A 20,922-nucleotide genomic window follows, 5' to 3' on the forward strand; every position below is an offset into this window, starting at 1 on the left:
GTCTTCTGGCGTTTATCAAAATTTTGGACAACTGCAGGTGTCTTTACTATGTCTTTTTCAATAGGAATAATATTTACCTCTTTTCTCTTTCGAGGATTTTTATCTTTGGAACCGACAGGCCTGCCACGCTTCTGGCGTGTATTTGCTTCAGTGGCTATTTGTCCTACTGGGACATCAATTCGAATTGGGGCATTTTTCGCCCTGCCACGCTTCTGGCGTGAATTTGCTTCAGTGGCTACTTGTCCTACTAGGACATCAATTCGAATTGGGGCATTTTCCTCTGGTATATAAGATTTGGTTATCCTCTTTGTATCGAAAAATGCATCAGACAATTCATTTGCTATTCTTTGCAAATGTATAATCTTTTGAACTTCTAGTTCACATTGCCCTGATCGAGGATCTAAATGCATCAACGATGATGCATTCCAATTAAGTTCCTTTTCAGGAAGGTAATTCTCTCCCCCTAATGTTGGAAATTTTGATTCATCAAAATGACAATCCGCAAACCGGGCTTTAAATACATCTCCAGTTTGTATCTCAAGATACCTCACTATAGAGGGAGAATCATATCCAACATATATCTCCAATTTTCTTTGGGGTCCCATTTTGGTACGATTAGGTGGTGCAATGGGAACATATATCGCACACCCAAATATTCTTAAATGGGAGACATTTGGCTGCTGGCCAAAAGCTAATTGCATAGGAGAGAACCGATGGTAACTCGTTGGCCTCAAACGAATAAGTGTTGCGGCATGTAAAATAGCATGCCCCCAAACCGAAGTTGGGAGATTTGTTCTCATAAGTAAGGGTCTAGCAATCAATTGGAGGCGTTTAATAAGTGATTCTGCTAACCCATTTTGTGTGTGAACATAAGCTACTGGATGTTCAACACTTATTCCATTAGCCATACAATAAGCATCAAATGCTTGGGAAGTAAATTCACCAGCATTATCAAGACGAATTGCTTTGATTGGATTTTCTGGAAATTGTGCTTTTAATCTAATAATTTGAGCCAGTAATCTTGCAAACGCCAGGTTGCGAGAAGACAATAAGCACACATATGACCATCTCGAAGATGCGTCTATCAGGACCATAAAATATCTAAAAGATCTACATGGTGGATGAATAGGTCCACATATATCACCTTGAATCATTTCTAGGAATTCAGGGGACTCAAATCCAATCTTTACTGGTGATGGCTTTAAAATTAACTTCCCTTGAGAACATGCAGCACAACAAAATTCACTAGATTTAATAATCTTCTGGTTCTTTAGTGAATGTCCATGAGAGTTTTCAATAATTCTCCTCATCATGGTTGTTTCCGGATGACCCAATCTATCATGCCAAATTATGAATTCATTTGGACTAGTAAACTTCTGGTTTACAATGACATGTGATTCAATTGCACTAATCTTGGTATAATACAATCCAGATGAAAGTGAGGGTAATTTTTCTAATATAACTTTCTTATTTGAATCATGAGTTGTGATACATAAATACTCATGATTTTCCTCATTCATCGTTTCAATATGATATCCATTTCGGCGAATATCTTTGAAACTCAACAAGTTCCTCAGAGACTTGGTAGATAATACATAATAGTGCATTATTTATTATAAATCTTGTTCCTCCAAGAAACAAAATTATAGCTCTTCCGGAACCTTCTATCACATTGCCTGAGCCAATAATAGTATTAACATACTCTTCTTTTGGCACAAGATGGGTAAAATATATATCACTTTTAAGAATAGTGTACGAACTTGCACTATCCGCAAGGCAAATATCTTCAGAATATGTCCTTGCTATTTTTCTTCAAAAACAAATAATAATAATAATAAAATGAGCAAAAGTACATACATAGTAAAAATTATTCACATGAATCCTTAACAAACACATATTAAATTATTCCATCATTGATCAAATAGCCAATATCTCCTTCAGAATCCTTAAAGAAATTAGATACATCATAATGAGTGGTGGAATTTTCATTATTTGAAACAAAATTTGTTTCTTTTTCTTTGTCATCCTTTTTCAAGGATGCTTAATAAAGATCAACAATGTGCCTTGGGTACGACAGGTACGTGACCAATGGCCCTTTCCACCACAACAGAAGCATTTATCCTCAATTGATTTACTTTGCCCATTGTTTCTTTCTTTATCCCACTTCTGGTAAGATCCTTTCTTATGAACATAATTTCTTTTCCTTCCATAATTTTTTTTTGTTATCAAAATCTTGCTATTTACCTCTTCTGGGGTTATAATTTGCCGCATTTACTTCAAAAAATGGGGCGGCGCCAGCTGGGCGCGCTTCATGATTTCTTAAGAGAAACTCATTGTTGCATTCAGCAACAAGAAAGCAAGAAATTAGCTCAGAATATTTTTTATATTAAAAACATTTTTTTAAATAAAAAATATTTAAAAAATATAAATTATAACTTCTAGAAAAAGATATATTTTTTATTTTTTGATATTTTTAATTTTACTACTAATATTTTATCAAACACATTAAAAATAAATATATATATATATATTAAAAAAAATATATTTTTCTAATAGTTTAATAGCACTCAAATAAATTCTTAATATCTGGGTTGATGGGATTTATAATGGTACAAACCACACTTATATTAGATGCCACGCCATCTTTAGAGTCCAAATTATACTACAATTAATTTTAGGATTCTTATTCGATATTCCATAAATAACTCCTCATATCATCTAATTTAACATACACCGAATGAATTTTGAAGGGACTTTTATTTAGAAATAAGACATGAGAGTTTTTAAAACCGTGTAAATGTTGAATCTCTCACTCTAACACCCCTCAAGAAAGTTTGTAATTAATATAGTTTCATTCAGGAGTATCTTTAACTTTTGATGTTTCATAGCCTGAAGTGTTTTAGTGGAGAGGAGACATCGTAATCTAGCTTTGTGGTATACACCAGTTTAACCAAGTTCGGCATTTTCATTTCTTTATAAATTGGAGGATTCTCTTCTGTCACCAACTCTTTTATTGGTCCATACATTCTTGAAGATTCATCCTTAACGTGTTGTCTCCGAGAGCATGAAACCAAAACTCGTGGACCTACTTTCTGAGCCACAACTCTGTGTTTGGCGCTCATAAACTTAAAACTTTCTAGGAGTTATTATAAGTCTCACTCTGTAATTCTTAGATCAAGGTTACCAATATAGAATCTACTTTCACACTTATCATCAATGGAACCATTTGCATCCTGCAATCAGCAATACATAAAATAAGTGCAGAATACAATCACTTAAAAATAAAATAAAAAAATTATCCGAAAAATTTTAGTTTCTATCGTATTAGTTAAGTAAACTCTAAGAACTCCAAAACTTGAATTTAGTCCAAAAGTGTATTTATGAGATGAGATGTGCTCTTTTCCTGTGGCATTTAAAATCGGAGGTACGGTCGTTCCTCTGTGTAATACAATTTTTGGTTTAAAAGAATTTCTTCTTATATACATCTGATAGAATTTCCATTTTGACATACAAAACATATCAACATAATGCTTCCTAGATAAGGATAATCATATCAAAAAGCAAAGAACAATATGGAACATGTAAACCAGCATTACAAAACCCTCCAGGTAAACAAAATTAAATAGAATAACAAGGAAACATACATGAGATAGTTAAGATTTCAGGGTTAAACCATACCATGATTGCAAAAGTGTGCAAGTGAAACAACTTCTGATCAACTAAAACTCCAAAGCATCAAATGTCCTTCACTCTGCAAATAAACAATACAATATAAATGTAACACTTCATTCAACAGGTCTTAACAAAAACTTGAAGGTTGACATTTAACAAATTCTTTGATAGAATCAACTTGAATGCGGTTCATTCAAAGTTAGTATATTGCCTGCAAAAGAGTCATCATTCTACAGTGCAAATTTGCAATAACAATTCTTAGAGAACAGAATCCTACGTATGATTGATTTTACTGTAATTAAGAAGCCAAAGATCAACAAACTCTTTTTCTTCTGTAAGAATTGATTTCTTACCCTTTTGAATGGAACACTCATTTTAACTGAAAAGAAGAAGAAGAAAAAGAAAGTAGGGCCAATACTTTTATTAAAAGGTGTGTCATCCCATTAAATGTAATCTCACACAATTGAAAATATTAATGATGAATAATTGATGGCTACAAATCACAAAACCTGGCCCTTAGCACTCCTCAGGTCAAATTTTCAATTTTTCAAAATGGGTTCCTTCTCTCGGGGGAGAAAAAAAAATCGAAGAACAAAACAATTTTTTTTATTTTTTGGGAAAAAAATTGAAGTCAAATTAAAACCCTGAAAAACACTCGAACTTAGAATATAAATTAGAGTTAACCAGAGCTTCCAAATGGTTATACAAATTAAATTCGAGAGCTTTTTTTTTTGCTGCCCACAATTAACAGAACAGAAAATATTGCGAAAGTACCTACCTAATCAATGAATTGATTGCTTTTCTGATGGTTAAGAAACGAAAGTAAGAGCAAAAAAACTTGGAAAATAGATGAATAGACAGTTACCGTGAAGAAAAATGATGCCTTCGACTGCAACTAATTAGGTATTCTGTTACTGAATGACGAAGAAGAAGAAGAAGGTGATGATGAACTCCACAAGGTAGAGTTGCGTCACAGTGGGCTTGACTTAATGGACCTGGCCCAATGTAAAAATTCCTCATTTTTTTCTATTTGGCAAGGAAATTTGTTGTTAACCGGAACAAAATTTGGAGTTTAATTTTAATTTTAATCCATTTACAACTTAAAACTTTGGGTAAAATAATTTTTTTTATAAGTTCATTTTTAATGTTTTTTTTAAATAATCTTAGCATTTAATTTTATTTAATTTTATCTTAAGTATTTTTTTTTTTTAAATTTATGTCAAAGCTATTCTTGTATGTTTTTACTTTTATCTTTAACGTTTTAGATAGAATTAACGATTACAGATAATTTTAATACAAATAAAAAATATTAAAAATAAAATTAAATAAACTTAAACATTAAGCATCTTTTTAAAGAAAATAAAAAATACTTTATCCTATAACTTTTTATACAGTTAGAATTATATCTATGTTTTATATATATAATAGATCCAAAAATAATTATTTTTATCAATGTAATAATATGTAATTAAACACGTATATAAAACTTATTTACATCATCAGCTGTATCAAAATTTAATTCCAAAAAATATATATATTTTTTCCGATTTTACTCGTTTTAAATGTAAGGAACTGGTAAAAAAAATAAATCTTTATATATTAATAACAAAAAATGTAAATAGATTAAAAATATGTAATACTAATAGTTAGGCACAATATTGTCATTTAGTTTATGTAATTCACCTGCTAACCTATGAAATATGGACACTTCGCTAAGTTATCGTGTTCGTGTGTCGGATACATTTTAGACACGACACTCATCGATGCTCGTCCGACACATATGTCTGCTGTATCCAACCGTGTCTTAATAAAAAATAAAAAATTCTTTTTCGGACATGCCTGAACACACCTAAATACTATCACGTGTCCACGTGTCTAGTCTTATTATTAACATATATTCTTAAAATAAATTTAGATATAGTATATATTATTATTTATTAAAACAAAAATATTTTAAATACTTGATATTATTAAAATAAGACATTAAAAATAATTAAAAATTTTAATTTATATTTTAATATCAATAAAATATCAAAATATCATTACAATTTATCTAAAAAATAATTTATATTTTATATATATGCGTGTCCCCATGTCATGTAAGATTTTAAAATTTACGTGTCGGCGTGTCCCGTGTCGTGTTGTGTTCCACGTCCATATCAATGCATCATAGCTACTAACAAATTAAGGGTTTTTTTTGTTAATTACATATACGTTATTTTGTTCTTAAACATTAGTCCTTGAATTATCCAAAGTAAAAGTTTATTATAACAATCACAACCTAAAATAGCCATATAATTTAATTTTTAAACTAACATTGACCAATTTCTATATGCATAAAATTGTTAGTGGATCTTAACTTTTTTTTTAATGACTATTACCCTTGTAAAATTTTTTTATTACGAGGATGAATCAAAATATGTAAAAAATTTTTTATAGAACCCTGTTTTACTGTAGCAAATCATTGAACAATAATAACATTTATCCATCACATCACATATTTTAACACGTAAAAGTATAAGAACACAAAGTTATTATAAGTTTATAACCACTTAATCAATTAAATAAAACTAGCGAAAAACATTAATTCACAAGAATAACTACATCAGAGAAGAGAGACAGTAAAAACACCAAACAGGAGGACAGAAAAATTTGACATCCCGTAATATTCTTCGGAAACTTGTATCCTTCAAGTCGAAGATGCCCATATCACGTGTAGAAGCAAAGTCTGATGATTTAAGCTCTATTAAGTTATCCGTGTAGTAAATTTGATTTCCTTTGCCTAGAAAATTGGTAGGTAACATCTGAACACTGGAATTGAATCCGATGAAGACTACATAATTTCCTAAACTATGTAATCTTGACCATTTTTTGGAACCTTTTCTCAATTCATAGATCTCAAATTTCATGGTCTCAAGTTCCTTATGTTCCTTCTCTGTTCCCCTCAAAGAAGCATAATGTCTTACCAACATCAATATGTTTCCATTGGCACATCCAATTACATATTTCAGCTTATAAGGGCTTGTGGTATACCCAATTGGAGGTGGGGCATGGATTCCTCCCACAACAGTCCCTGATTCTGTGTTGGTGTCAAATTTGTGTAGCTGGCCATCATAGTCTACTGCATATATTTTCTCTTTAAAAAATATGGCATCTTCGAAACTTGTGTCTGTTGTCAAGCCTGACCATGACCATCTCTTATTGTTAGGTTTGTAAAAGGCTAATCTATTGAGCTGTCCATATATAGCCACCGCCATAAAATCTTTGTTATCATTGTTAGGAGCTGAATTTATGACAACCTTCCAAATTTGGACCCTGTGCATACGATCGCGTTCTAGGCGAGAGATTTTGTCCTTAAAATCCCACATAATATATTCATCGTATTCACGACTATACTCAATTATATTGGGAAAAGTTGACAGTGGAGGAAGATCAAAATGCATCTTTGAAAATGGATTTAGCATTTGCATCTTACCTTGGGATATTGTTAGGGTGATCAGCCATCAGGTAAATGCATGAGACTGTAGATCTCCTCCTCCTCTTCATCAAAACTAGCCTTCAAAGTTTCTTCAGGTAGCATCAACCACGGAATTTCGTTGCTTTCAAGTTTGAGGTTCCATTCTTTGCAAACCAATCCAAGTGGGATGTGATCCTTGAATGAATGGAACCGCTTCTTGATTTCCTTCAACATATCTGGATGGATGTCTGCCCATCGACCAGTCTCGCCCATGTTTCAGACCTCAGAAGAGACGCCAAACACTTGGGTTTCCTTTTGCTAGTTACTGAACAAACCTCGGATTTTTAACTAGTATTATTATATATTAGAAAATAATCGACAGAATGTTAGATTTAATTTTTAAAATATGATTTAAGAATTTGTTTGAGTGAGTATTTAAGAAAATATTTTTTTTAAGTTATCTTTTTTATGGAATTTTATAGAAAAATAAAAATAATTTTATATTTGGATAACTCATATAAAAATATCATTTTATTTGTGAATGAATTATATTTAGTGTTTGTTTGGACCCATTATTTTGATAAAAAAAAAATTTTTTCAATGAAAAAATATCTTTTTTATTTTTTAGCGTGTTTGGCAAATTTTTAGAAGTAAAAGTAAAAATAGTAGAAAAAAAAGATCTTTTTTGAGAAGTTGTAATTTACATCTTTCTTTAAAAGATCTTTTTTCCTTAAAAAAAGATGTTTTTATGTAATAAATAAACAAAAAAGTACTTTTATATTGTTATACCCAAATATAATTGATAGATAAAAAGATCTTTTTGTATAAGATATCCAAACATAAAATTACTTTTACTTTTTCATAAGATCTTTTAAAAAAAAGATAATTCAAAAAAGATCTTTTTTTAGAAGCTCACCTAAACAAGTCCTTAGTGCTTGTTTGTGCGTCATTATCTTGATAAAAAAATATATTTTTCATTAAAAAAATATATTTTTTATTTTTTAGCGTGTTGGCAAATTTCTAGTATTAAAAGTAAAAGCACTATAAAAATTAAAAAAAAACATCTTTTTTTGAGAAAACTGTAATTTACATCTTTTTTTTAAAAGATCTTCTTTTCTAAAAAAATATTTTTTATATAATAAATAAACAAAAAAATATTTTTATATTATTATACCCAAATATAATTGATAGATAAAAAGATTTTTTTTGCATGAAATACCCAAACATAAAATTACTTTTACTTTTTTATAAGATCTCCTAAAAACAACTTAAAAAAAGATTTTTTCTTAAAAATTCACCAAAAAAACCCTTCCATATAATCATATAAAAAGATCGTTTTATTACTTATAGTCAGGATCATTGAGGAAATAGCGAGCAAAGATGCAATCTGGTGGACAGCGTCTTCTCTGTATGTCGCATGCCACTCAACCTTTATGGCGCCCCGGTGTGGTGGTGGTGAAGGTGGAGGTGGAGGTTGAAGAGCCATGAATCCTTCTCTGTCTCTTAGGTAGTGTTTGTTTTTAGAGACAGGACACAGAGACATTGACAGTACATGTTTAAAATGTGTTTGAAAGCAGATACATGGACACGAAACACATTGTCTCCGAGACAGTTTTTTATATTTTTGTGTCCACTCTTTTACGAAGGACAATGATAGACACGGAATTTGGAAGAGTGGACACGAATTTTTTTTATAAATTTTGTTTCCCTTTTTATCCATAGATATTTTTTATTATTCCACTATTATCCCTTCTTATTTTTTTCTATAATTAGTCTTGAAACTTTTGAAAAATAAATATTATTAAAAGTAAAATTGATCTTTTAAAATGCTAAAAAATACTTTATAAATTATGATTGGTTTTATATAATTTAAAAAAAAATCAGTCTTTAGATTAAAAAAAATTAGTTTTCTAAATAAAAATAGATTTTTATGTGCAAAAAATAATTTTTTTTTTATGTAAAAACGGATTCTTTTTTAAAATTGATTTTTTATTTAAAATTAATTTGGCATATTAACCTAAACAAAATTTTTTATTAATCAAACTCAGATCTATTTTTTTATTAATCTTAACCATATGTATTCTTACATATTAATAATAAATTTAAAAATAAAATAAATATATTTATAATTTTTATTTTAATATAAATACTATTATATATTTTTTTATTAAAAATTTTTGTCTCTTCAAACGTTTTTTCAAGTTTTATATGTACTCCTACGTACTCTCGTTTTCTATTAAATTAATTTGTATTTGATGTAAAAAATTTAGAATCATATGATTATTTTTGTCATTTTATATAATATTTTATACAATTTCTAAATTATTTTTTTTTTCTGTCATATCATTCTTTTTTTGAAAAAAGAGTTAAAAGAAACTCTGTTTGGATTTTTTTTAGTGAATATCATGCTAGATGAATATTAACAATAAATCACTTGCATCGAACAATGATCCTAATCAAATTTTATAACTAATATAAACAAATTATATTTATATTTGTAGTTAAAATACGAATAAAAGTAAAAAAAAAACACAGTCACAGTTAATCTTTTATGTTCATGAAATTTTGTTATAAAATGTTTGATAATTTTGGTGATTAATTATTTTACTAAAAATAAAAAATATTATTTACATATTAAAATAAAGTTAGTCATTATGTCTTTTGTGTAATATATATATATATATATTATTTAATTTATTTTTTAATATATATTTTATATTTTAATATATATTTTATATGGAGTGATTAATTTTTTGTACATACATAATATGATTACTAAAAGTAAATGTAAAATATGTATAAATATATATTTCATGATTTCATATAAAATTTTTCAATTAAAAATATGAGAGAAGAGAGTGTAATTAAACCATCTCAAAAAAAAAAAAAAGAGAAGCATATTTTACTCACATCTAAAAAATTTAAAATTAAGAAAATAAATTGAGTATATTTGGTCAATAAATTATAATTTAAATGACATAATTTTTTAATTTTTTCATATTCATTTAGAGGTTGTAGATTCAAATTTTCCTATTTTTGATAAAAAAAAATTTGAGTATATTTGCAATGAACAGATAAAGAAAGAACTTAACAAATAATACATGAGTAAATAAGGGTAACACTTTAACAGTCTAATCTAATTTGTTTGCAAATAGTAAATATCTAGATCTATATGTATATAATATATTCCCAAACCATATTGATGCGGAATAAAAAGATTCATCGAATCAAGACATTATGGTTTTCTTTTTTTTTTTCCCCTTAATTTGGTGTCCAGACGTTATAATATATGATTTTTTCTCAGAATAAAATAAAATCTATTAAATCTTTGTAGGACCTAATAAAGTAGTTAGTGATACTATCTATTCTTGAAAATAAAAAGAAAATTATGATTTAAATATCTAACCTTACAGATAATAGAAAAAGCTATTGTGGTTATCTAATTAATGAACAAAATGCTAGATTGCTAATTTCAAGTCATTATTATGAACAAAATGAGTTTCTCTTCTTTTTTTGGGGGGGACGTTAAATGAGTTTATTCAATTATGGCTTCAATAATCTGAGCAAAAGACTTGCAAGCATCTCATTTTTTTTTTTTTGTCAAGTACCTTACTCACACTTTTTTTCTTTTTCAATAAATTTTATATATCAATTTTTTAGATATAACTAGAATTTGAATTAAAAATCATCCAAATAGTCTAATAAAGAGAATTTATTCCCTTATCAATAGAGAATGGCATCTCAAATTCAGCTATACATACAGGGAAGGGAACCGTGCAACTGACTGTTTAGCTAAGCTAAGTACAGAAAAAGAACCTAGTTATCATTTTGTGGACCTGCCTTTTGGTATCCTTAGAATGATTATTGATAATGATACTAGAGGGATCGTTTTACCCCGCATAGTTACAGTGTAGCCTCTTAGTCTTCTTAGACTTCATGTCCCGTTTAAAGTACCAAAAAAAAAAAAAAACTAAAATTTAAATTCAGTGCACCTCTTAACAAGACAAACATAATTGCCACAAAACCAAGCTTTGCGATGTGTAAGCATCTCATTTTTTTTTTTTTTTAGTTTTAGGCTAAGTCCGATAACTCTACTCGAAACTCATCGGCCCCGGAATCTAGACTCCCTTATCATTAAACTCCTGAAAAAGAGGTCTTCAATGTAATGTATGTTCATGGCTGTTGCAACGCTAGTGTTCTCTCTGGTGCTGCCCCTCACTGAACAAATTTAGAACCCAGAGCGATTTGTAATTGTGGATGTGACTTTTGGTCGGGTCTCGTTTGCTGCCTGCGCTCTGAATGAAACTCTGACGCCGAGGGTGCACAAACATGAAAGCTTCAGCTTCCTCTCCTTTGAATTTGCAATTTCAATGAAGCCGTTTCTAGGTTCCCAGCCTATTTGCCCTCGAACTCGTTTCTTGCACCGAGCTCGCTCCTTTTTCTCTTGTAGCCAACATGCATCTTCAGTTTGGTTGCATCTCTTGTCTCAATGCAAATTGCTGCGGCCGCTGGAAACCCACCCTTACTGTTTCTTCATTTCCAATTGCTTTAAACAAGGTCGTGGAAGACATGTGATTTCTCAGGTCAAGTTTGCTTATGTTGGTTCCTCCTTAAACCCTCTGAATTTGGTATTGATTTTGATTGATGTTTGTCTCTGAAATTGTTCTACATGTAGCAATTACTTTTATTTTTTGTTGTTGAATTTTCTAAATTATTATGTTTCTCTATTTTTTATTGATTTGCCTTCTTCAAGAGTTGTTGTCAACTTTGAACTTCCATGTTGATAATATGCCACATCGCCAGAGGTAGTTGCATACTCCAGTTCTGACGAAGGCAATCTAATGCTGCCATTTTAGCAATTGTGTGAGCAAGCAGGTTTTCTTTTTTGGGTGTCCAAGTTAGACCACAATTTAGTAATCTTTTTATTAGCCCTCTAATATCTTGTAGTATTGCTTTAGTTTTTCCGATAGAAGTATTTGATTTTATGGTTTGGATTAGTTTTAAACTGTCTGATTCAATTAATATTTTCTCCAATCCAAATTATCAATAATAATAATAAGGGCTTTTCTAATAGCTATAACTTCATCTATTATACTTGAATGTGTGCTAATTTTTCCAGAGAAGCCTAACACAATCTTTCTATTATTGTTCCTAATGATCACAGATATTGCTCATTTTTCATCATCCGTCCTAAAAGCAACATCCACATTAGCTTTTAACCAATCTTTCAGTGAAGGGCTCCATCTGATCAGGTGTGTTCTTCTATTTTTCTCGCTCTTCTTTTCTACAAATTGTTGGTCTGTTGTGTTTCAAAATAGATTCTCTATCAGTTTATCTCTTTTAATTGTCCATTCTGGTTGAATATTCAGCTGCTGAAACATTTTCTAATTTCTTGTCTTCCACACCTCCCAATCTAGAAAACATACTCTACTTATTCTCATCTCTTGATGATCTCCTCTCTGTTTTTTTATTTTCTCTATACATTCCATGAACCAAACCCCAAACGATTTTACTAAGTTTGTTGTGGGTGTGCACTGACATTTCGCCCCAAACCAGATGGCTCGTGCCATTCGCAGAGAAGCAGTACATACTCTGTAATTTCAATCCCCGTGTTACACACTTGACAAATAGGACTAATTATCAATTATTTTCTTATATAAGTTAGCATTTACAGGCAGGATATCTTGGGCTGCCTTCTATAAGAACGTTCTAATTTTTGGAAAAACTTTTATATTCCAAATCTCATTATATTCCATAGTCCCTTTCTATCTGTGCTTGTTGAAGGACCATTTTGAGTTTTTTTTTTTTTTTTTGCGCTTCTAATCTTGTTGCTTGATAACCCATTTTTATTATATAAATATCATCTTCTCTCTAAAGCCAATATAGAGTGTCACACCTTTTTTTGTACTTATTGGTGTTCTCATTATGCTATCTGCTACCTCTTTTGAAAACATTGAGTAAATTTTGGTTCTATCCCACTCGCCACTTTTATTGAGTAGCTCATTTACTTTTCTGTCCTCTGCTATCCCTAAATTAAGTTCCTTTTTTCCTTTCCGCTATACAATTGTCCTTCCGTATGCTAACTTGGGTACCATCTCCTATACACCAATTTTTTTATTTTTGGAGCAGTTTCCTACCTTGTAAAATACTCTTCCATACCTACAAAGCATTTCTAGAAGCCTTCGCTTCCCAAAAGTTCTCTCTCGAAAAATAAACAGCCTTTAGAATTTGCACCCATGTTGCATTCGGATCTTTTATAATTCTCCAAGCTTGCTTAGCCAAATAAGCTAGGTTTTGAATCTCTACGTCTATAAATCCCAGCCCCCCGTCCCTTTTACTTGCTGTTATAGATTTTCAGCTCTTCCAGTGTATGCCTCGCTCTTTTCCTTATGAAGCCTACCAAAATCTCACCACTCTTGAGCTCAGTCTTTTACAAAAGCCTTTTGAAAATCTAATCACATTCATCGCATAAGACGGTATTGCTTGCACAACTGTTTTTATTAAAGTTTCCTTCCCTGCTTCACTTAATAGCTTTTCTTTCCAACCTTCTAGCTTGTTTACGATCTCCTCGATCCATGCTAAAGCTTTATTTTGGGACCTTCCCCAGTTGGCTGGCAGCCCCAAACACTTCCCTGGAGTGTCCCATGTCGCCATACTGAGATTTTTCTCGATGTTCACTATAGTCTGTATAGGTACTTGATATCCAAAACTGACTCCTGATTTGTTTATATTGATTTTTTTACCCGAAGCTTCAATATATTCATTCAAAACTGTAATGATCTAAAAAATCTCTTCCTCATTTGCTTCTGCCAAAATAATGCAGTCATCCGCAAAAAGTAAATGAGAAATAGTAGGTGTTATTGGTGCTATTTTGAATCCTAAAATCCTGCCTTCTCTTTGTGCCTCACTCATTATGACTGTCAACACTTCTGCTGCCATTATAAACAAATACGGCGATAAGGGATTGCCCTGTCAAAGTCCCTTATATAGCTTGATTTTCTTTGATAGCTCTCCATTAATTTTGAATCTATAGGTAACACTTGTAACACATGCCATCATCAACTTCACCCACCTGGCTTGGAATCCGAAAGTTGTGAGGACCTTTTCTAGGAAGTCTCATTCAAGCCTATCGTAAGCCTTGTTCATACCTAGCTTAATTGCTATATTTTTGGAACTATTTTTTCTTTTCTGTTAAGGCTATAATAAGCCTCCTGTACTATAATGATATTGTCTTGTATGAATCTACCTCCACAAACGCACTTTGAGTTGGCGATACAACTCTTTCCATCATTTTTTTCATTCTCTATACTAGGACTTTTGCTAAGATTTTATATACAAAATTGTAATAACTTATGGATCGCAGCTGGTTGAGGTTCTCTGGGTTCTTAATCCTAGGAATTAAGACCACTGTTGTCTCGGCCGCCTCTTCAGGTATGTACCAACTATTAAAAAAATTCCTTTATTATCGCACACACGTTGCTCTTAATGATCTCCCAGTATTTCTGATAAAACAATCCGTTCAAACCATCAAGCTTGGGTGCCTTAAGACCTCCCATGCTAAAGACATCCATTCTTATCTCCTCCTTTGTGACTTCTTTTAATAGCTCATCATTCATTTCATTAGTTACCATTTTTGGAATCTTATTGATGATTTTTTTTAAATGTTGCCTTTTTGTTGAATTGAAAAGGCTCTGAAAATGGCTCTCAATATGTTTCATTATCTCCCATTTTCCATTCAGTCATTGTCCTACACTATTTTTTAATTTCTCTATACGGTTCCTGTCTCTTCTCTGAATAGCAGTCGTGTGAAAGAATGTCGTATTTTTATCGCCCCACCTTAGCCACTTTATTCTAGCTTGCTGGCCCTAGTATTTTTCCTCTTACTTCCATAGTGTTGCTATCTCTTCTTTTAACTCTAGAATCCTTTTTTGTTGTCCTTCTGAAATTTCTGATGTTTACAGTCTTTTAAGTTCCTCTTTCATTTTTTGAATTTTTCTATCTACCCTTTTGAAGGTCACCTTGCTTTGTGTCTTGAGTTCTTCTCTACAGTTTTTTATCCTTTCCATCATTTTACTCCAATTATCTCCATTTGATTCCTCTTTGTTCCAGCTTTTGGTAACTACTTTCTCACAGTCTTCGTGATCGACCCAATACAATTCAAACTTGAAGCTCTTCTATGATTCATTTTTCGGCTCTAAATTCAGAATGATTGGACAATGGACTGAGCTTATGGCTGGCATGGCTGTCAAAGAGGCATTTTGAAACATACTTCTCCAATCCCAATTTGCTAACGCTCTATCTATTCTCTTCCTAGTAATCACTCCATTTCTCGGGTTGCTAAACCAAGTAAATCTACCTCCTTTCAACTATATATCCATCAGAGGATTAGCATCAACAAAATTTCTAAAGTCCCTTACCTGATTCTGTGGTTTTTGGTGCAATTCCACCTTCTCCTCTTGTTTTAATACATCATTAAAATCTCCTATAAACAGTTGGGATATGTCTCTATGATTATTACTTGATATCATATCCTTTCACAATTCTTTTCTTCTCCTAAAAAAGAGGATTACCATATATAAAATTACAATATTATATATTTCTTTTTTTATCTTCAATACGAGCTTTAATGTAATTGTCACACCAAAAATAAACATTAACATTATATATTGCATTCTAAAATAAGCAAAGACCACCAGACAACTCCTGAGATTCAATACAAAAAGCTTCATCAAAATGTAGCCTTTTCCTATTTTTCATGACAGTTTTTTCTTTTATTCTAGTTTCTATTACAAATACTATGGCTTGCTTTATCTGTTTGCATAAATTCTGAAGCTCCAAAATTGTCGCGGGAATTGCCAACCTGCGACAATTCCAACTTATCACACTAATGACTGAGTTGGGGGCATGTTAAGGCCCGCCTCCTCAGCCATAAAATATTCCATGACAGCTTCTTTGGTTTGTATTTCTTGTTCCTTTATTCCTGATTTGTGCTTCCCCAATTTTTCTTTGCTTTTTTTTCTTGCCTTGATGTTTTGGTTCACCTCCTCTTCACCCTCTTCCACTTCCATTACATGTGCAGCATCCTCGTCCTCCCTTTTTCTTTTCAACTTCAGGCTATTCTTTATTCATCTTGCTAATTCCACTTCACTCTCCTTTGTTATAGTAAGTGGCTGGTTGTCATTGCTATCCTCTTCCTCATCCTCATCCTCATCCTCCTTAGCCAATTTTACAAAGTATAAATCTCCATTAGTTGACATGTGTACTTGTTTTTCTTGTGCCAATCTTGCTGATTTTTCACAGCTTCTTTGATTCCAGCATATTTTCTTCTTTTTCACGTGCTCTCTTCCTTCTCTGCTTTATTTTCTACTATGACTCCTTACTTCTTTTGCTAATTCACCCTGCTGTCTTTATTTTCTTGGGACCTTTACCCCACTGCTTTAATATTTCTCCAATAGTTAGTCTTTTCTCATCTTTAGTCCATCTTCCCTTCAGCCTCTTTATATTCCTTGAATATCATATAGTCCCTATTTGTAACATGACTCTCACTTGAGTCAAATTTTTTTCTCCTGATTATACACATTCTCTCATTGGTAGTTTGGTGTATTAGGCTTTTCACTTAATCAGTTTGATAGAACACCATGTTGGGTTGTACATTATTTTCTCTTTTTATTGGGCCTACTCCTTCTTTATTCATTTTCTTGCTTTTATGTCTGTTCTCTTCATGCCTCCAATGATTTTTTCTATATAATTCTTGGGCCTCTGGGTCTCCGTATCATGATTTAATTTATCCCCTAATCTAGGGCTGCACATGGATCGGATAATATCTGCGGTAATTATCCACATCCGATCCGAATTTTGCGGATATTATCCGATCCGCAGAGCCATCGGATCGGATCCGCACTATGGTCGGATCGGATTGCGGATTTGGCAGTGATATCCGCGGATCCGATCCACAAATCCGCATATCCGCACATCACATATAAATAGCATAGTTTAAGAAAATAAACCCTAATGTGATATGAATTTTATTGTGTTATTTATGAATTTTATGATATTTTGTTTTTAATTTTTTATGTTGTACTTCAACTTAGAATAATTAAACTTAAATCTTGTGTTATTATTTTGTTTTTGTTATTCAAAAGAACTATTATTTATAATATTTTAAGAGTAAATAGGTTTAAACAGATAAAAAATGAATTTTTTGGATTTTTTTTTGTAAAAATAGTCAAATAGAATCTTAAAATAGTTTATTTTTTAATTATGCGGATATACCCGATATCCGATCCGATCCGATCCGCAAGTATGCGGATCGGATCGGATCGGATCCAGCCTAAAAAAATGCGGATATCGTATCCGATCCGATCCGATGAGTGCAGTGCGGATCGGATAGAATTTTAGGCTATATCCGATCCGTGTGCAGCCCTACCCTAATCTATCCCTTGTACTAGAGGAGATTTCCTCAATCCTCCTTCCTGTTTGAGCCCCGTCACCTAATTCCAAGACAGCAGTATCTACATCACCCATCAACTCTTTCATATCAGCCCTTTCATTTTGTTTCGAATTTTTCTGCAATGTCACTTGTCTATTTGCTGATAGATCTTGTGTACCATCTACTCTGCCCACTGATTTTACTGAGACACTAGCCTGAGAGCTCCTTACCCACCCTTGACTAGACTCTCCTTCTCTCTCTCGGTGCCTTCTCTACCATACCCTCTCCTGTTGGCTTCTCTCACACGCCTCCCGTAGCTCCTCCATCCACTTGTTTTGTTTTTCCCTTTGTCTTCTAATCTCAGCCTTTCTTGCTTCAACATCTATGGATTTCAAACTTGTAAGTGAGTTCTGGCCCATATTTGGGCATACTATGATTAACTATGGACATAGCCATCTCACACTTATAGCAGTAATCATACAATTTTTCATATTTTAACCATGAGTGACTTCCATCAAATTTTTTAAACCAAAATTCAATTTTTAATGGAAGCTAAATATTAATCTCAACTCTAACTCTCAAAAAAGGCCTAAGCATAATCCCTTCAATAAAAGGGTCTTTCACATTTATAACCCTACTCAATATTGCTCCTATTTTTCAACATTGCTTTTATTGATTTTATAACCTCATCAATGAATGACAAAACTCTGTTCAAACCTGCAGAGTTGAATGGTAAAATAGTGTAGCAAGTACCATATGAGAGGGGGCTCTGAAAAGAGAGAAAGAGAAAGGGATGAAAAGCTTTCTTATCTTTTTTATTACTATTATTCATATATATACAAGAATATTAGATACTCTAATCCTAATAGACATACTCTATTTAATCATTTATATACATCAGAGTACCTCAAGTGTACCTAAGAAGTACCTAATTAATAAAATAAAATACTATTTAATATATAACCTCAATTACAATAGACAAATTTAAATTCCACCACTGAAGACTAAGCATGTGGCATTTTATTCTCCATGGTTCATAAGCTCTTCTTACTTTATCTTGGCTTCTAAAGTTCAAAATGAAAGACATGAAATATGTACTAATGATTATCAAGCAAGATCTCCCCGCATCTAAAAGATGGTCTTTCGTACTGTAGTCATGTTGAGTAATTTTTTTGTGAATACTCTCCCGATCAGTTTCTAATTAACAGCAGCTTCCTATTGAAATGGGGCTCATCAAAGTGGACAACATCTTTCCCCATGCCTTCAATACCTTCCATGATTCTTCCTAAAAGGATGATTCATTGTAATAATTGTTAGCACTTTCTTTTTACAGGATGATGAACTTGTAGTGTTTACGAGAAATATAAATTTAGTGTATTAATGAGATCACCAGCTTCGCTTATCGAAAAAGTTAAACTCCATTGCTGGAGAAAAGGTTGATTTTGATAAGCATCTCATCTAAATACTCTCCATTGAAAAAGGGCTAGTTTATTTTGGGCTGATAAATTCTATGGGTCTTATTCACCAAAAAAGTAGTATGGGCCATGGCCCTAAGGTATACTGAAGAAAGCCAACAGAAAAAGTTTGTTAGTGAGTCAGAACAGTCATTCAAGTCTTAGTCCCCCAAGACCAAAAACCAAAAAAATAACTTAGACTAAACAAAAGAAGAAGAAGCAATTCATATACATCACCAAAAAAAAAAAATCGTATTACTTTTACAATTTTAATTAAAATACGAAGTCAATTTCTACTTGGTTTGGTTTTCAATTTTTCATGTTGTTCCTATAAATAACCATAAATGAGGCAATATTCGGCAAGAAAATGCAGCAACTAAAATCAATATCATATGCAAACTCAACATTTTAAATAGAGATATATTTGTGTATATATATATATATTGAACGAAGCTGAAGTAGAATAAAAGAATAAAACACAGAGAACATAGAAGCAGGTGTAGCTGACGCATCTTCATCAAAGGTGTCACGGAAAAGGGAACACCAAAGTGGGAGGACACAAAATTTCTACCGTACGATTGAGCACACGTGTCGCCATCGTGGTGCAGGGTCCGTGTTTCCCAACTACCAGTAAGCATATACGGCTATGTTCACACGTGTCGAATTTCAGTTCATGGATACCCTTGTCCTCCTCAAATCATCATACATCATACATGCATTACAGGCAAATAAATTTTCTTACTTTTTTTTTATTTATTTTATAAAATATAATCTTATACCGTATAAATTCTTTTTTATATTTTTTTCATTTAAATTTTATATGATATAAATTATATTTTATAAAATCAATTTACAAAAATAATTATAATATATATACATTAAAAATCAATTATCAACTAATAATTACTTATTTATAGTATAAAATATACATTAAAAAATATAAAATAATATTTAAAAAAATTGAAAATAAAAAGAATTCATTTCCAACTACGAATTACGGACTCATTTGTGTGTATTTCTCGACCAATTCCGTTACGTTACCAACAATATTTCTGCCAACTTCTGCCAACTCTTGTTTATGATGGTGTTTAACGAAAGTGTCTTTACAGATGTGTCTAATAAAAATGTCTTTCTTATAACTGTGTTTAATGGAAGTGTCTTTTTATATATTTTATGAATGTGTCTCCTTATACATGTATTTAAAATATGATAAATTATTGTTGACAATAAGTTGGCAGATAATATATTGGTACCCTATACTTTTCCTTTCTCGACGTGCCCAGTCTTTTATTTTTCAACATCACTATTAAAAAGCTCTAGCGATAGAAAATAAGAAAAAAAATTTTCATGTTGAATCCGCCTATGGCATGCATATATACTTGTTTACTAGATTTATGTTCAATGATTAGTGCTCTATACTGCCATTGTTAAATCTGTTATGCCTTGTGATCAATTCTTGTATCCATTCTTGAGTCCTGTATATATAAGCAGCATATCAATTAGGCATGAGTAGAACTTTTGCATTCAACATTTCAGTAATGATTCCAATCACTTCCTTCTTTTCATTTAGCATTCTGTTTCTTTCACTCTATAGCACAAATTAAACATTTCCTCTCTAAGCAATAATAGTTGCGTTATCGTGCAGAAAAATACAAATGTTTGAACAAAAGTTGTGTTCGATTCGAGTTTTAACATGCTTATATAACATATTTTTTCAACTATAGTACTAATACCTTTGTTGTCTAATAATGTATATATATATATTATAAATAAATTTAGTTTTAATATATAAGATGAAAAAAAACAAAAATACTTATGCAAAAATTTACGTTTCAACAAAATAAAAAAATTATTAATGAATAAAAAATTTATAAGATATAATTATTTATATATTTTTATTTATCAGTTTA

The 20,922-nt window shown here is 31.4% G+C and overlaps 1 long non-coding RNA gene and 1 pseudogene across 1 annotated transcript; both read right to left on the reverse strand.

The window, feature by feature from the left end:
- Window positions 1–2,947: 2,947 nt before the first annotated feature.
- LOC107642213 (uncharacterized) lies at window positions 2,948–4,658 on the reverse strand. Its single transcript, XR_001620643.3, has 3 exons — window positions 4,538–4,658; window positions 3,679–3,751; window positions 2,948–3,233 (listed from the first exon to the last, which is right to left on the reverse strand). It is a non-coding gene; the product is annotated as an uncharacterized LOC107642213 (long non-coding RNA).
- A 1,614-nt stretch (window positions 4,659–6,272) lies between these two features.
- On the reverse strand, window positions 6,273–7,402 carry LOC107641505 (putative F-box protein At5g60060; annotated as a pseudogene).
- Between the last annotated feature and the right edge of the window lie 13,520 nt (window positions 7,403–20,922).

The sequence above is a fragment of the Arachis ipaensis genome, chromosome B5 (assembly GCF_059453495.1).
Source record: "Arachis ipaensis isolate K30076 ecotype BB chromosome B5, ASM5945349v1, whole genome shotgun sequence".
In the NCBI taxonomy this organism is placed as follows: Eukaryota; Viridiplantae; Streptophyta; class Magnoliopsida; order Fabales; family Fabaceae; genus Arachis; species Arachis ipaensis.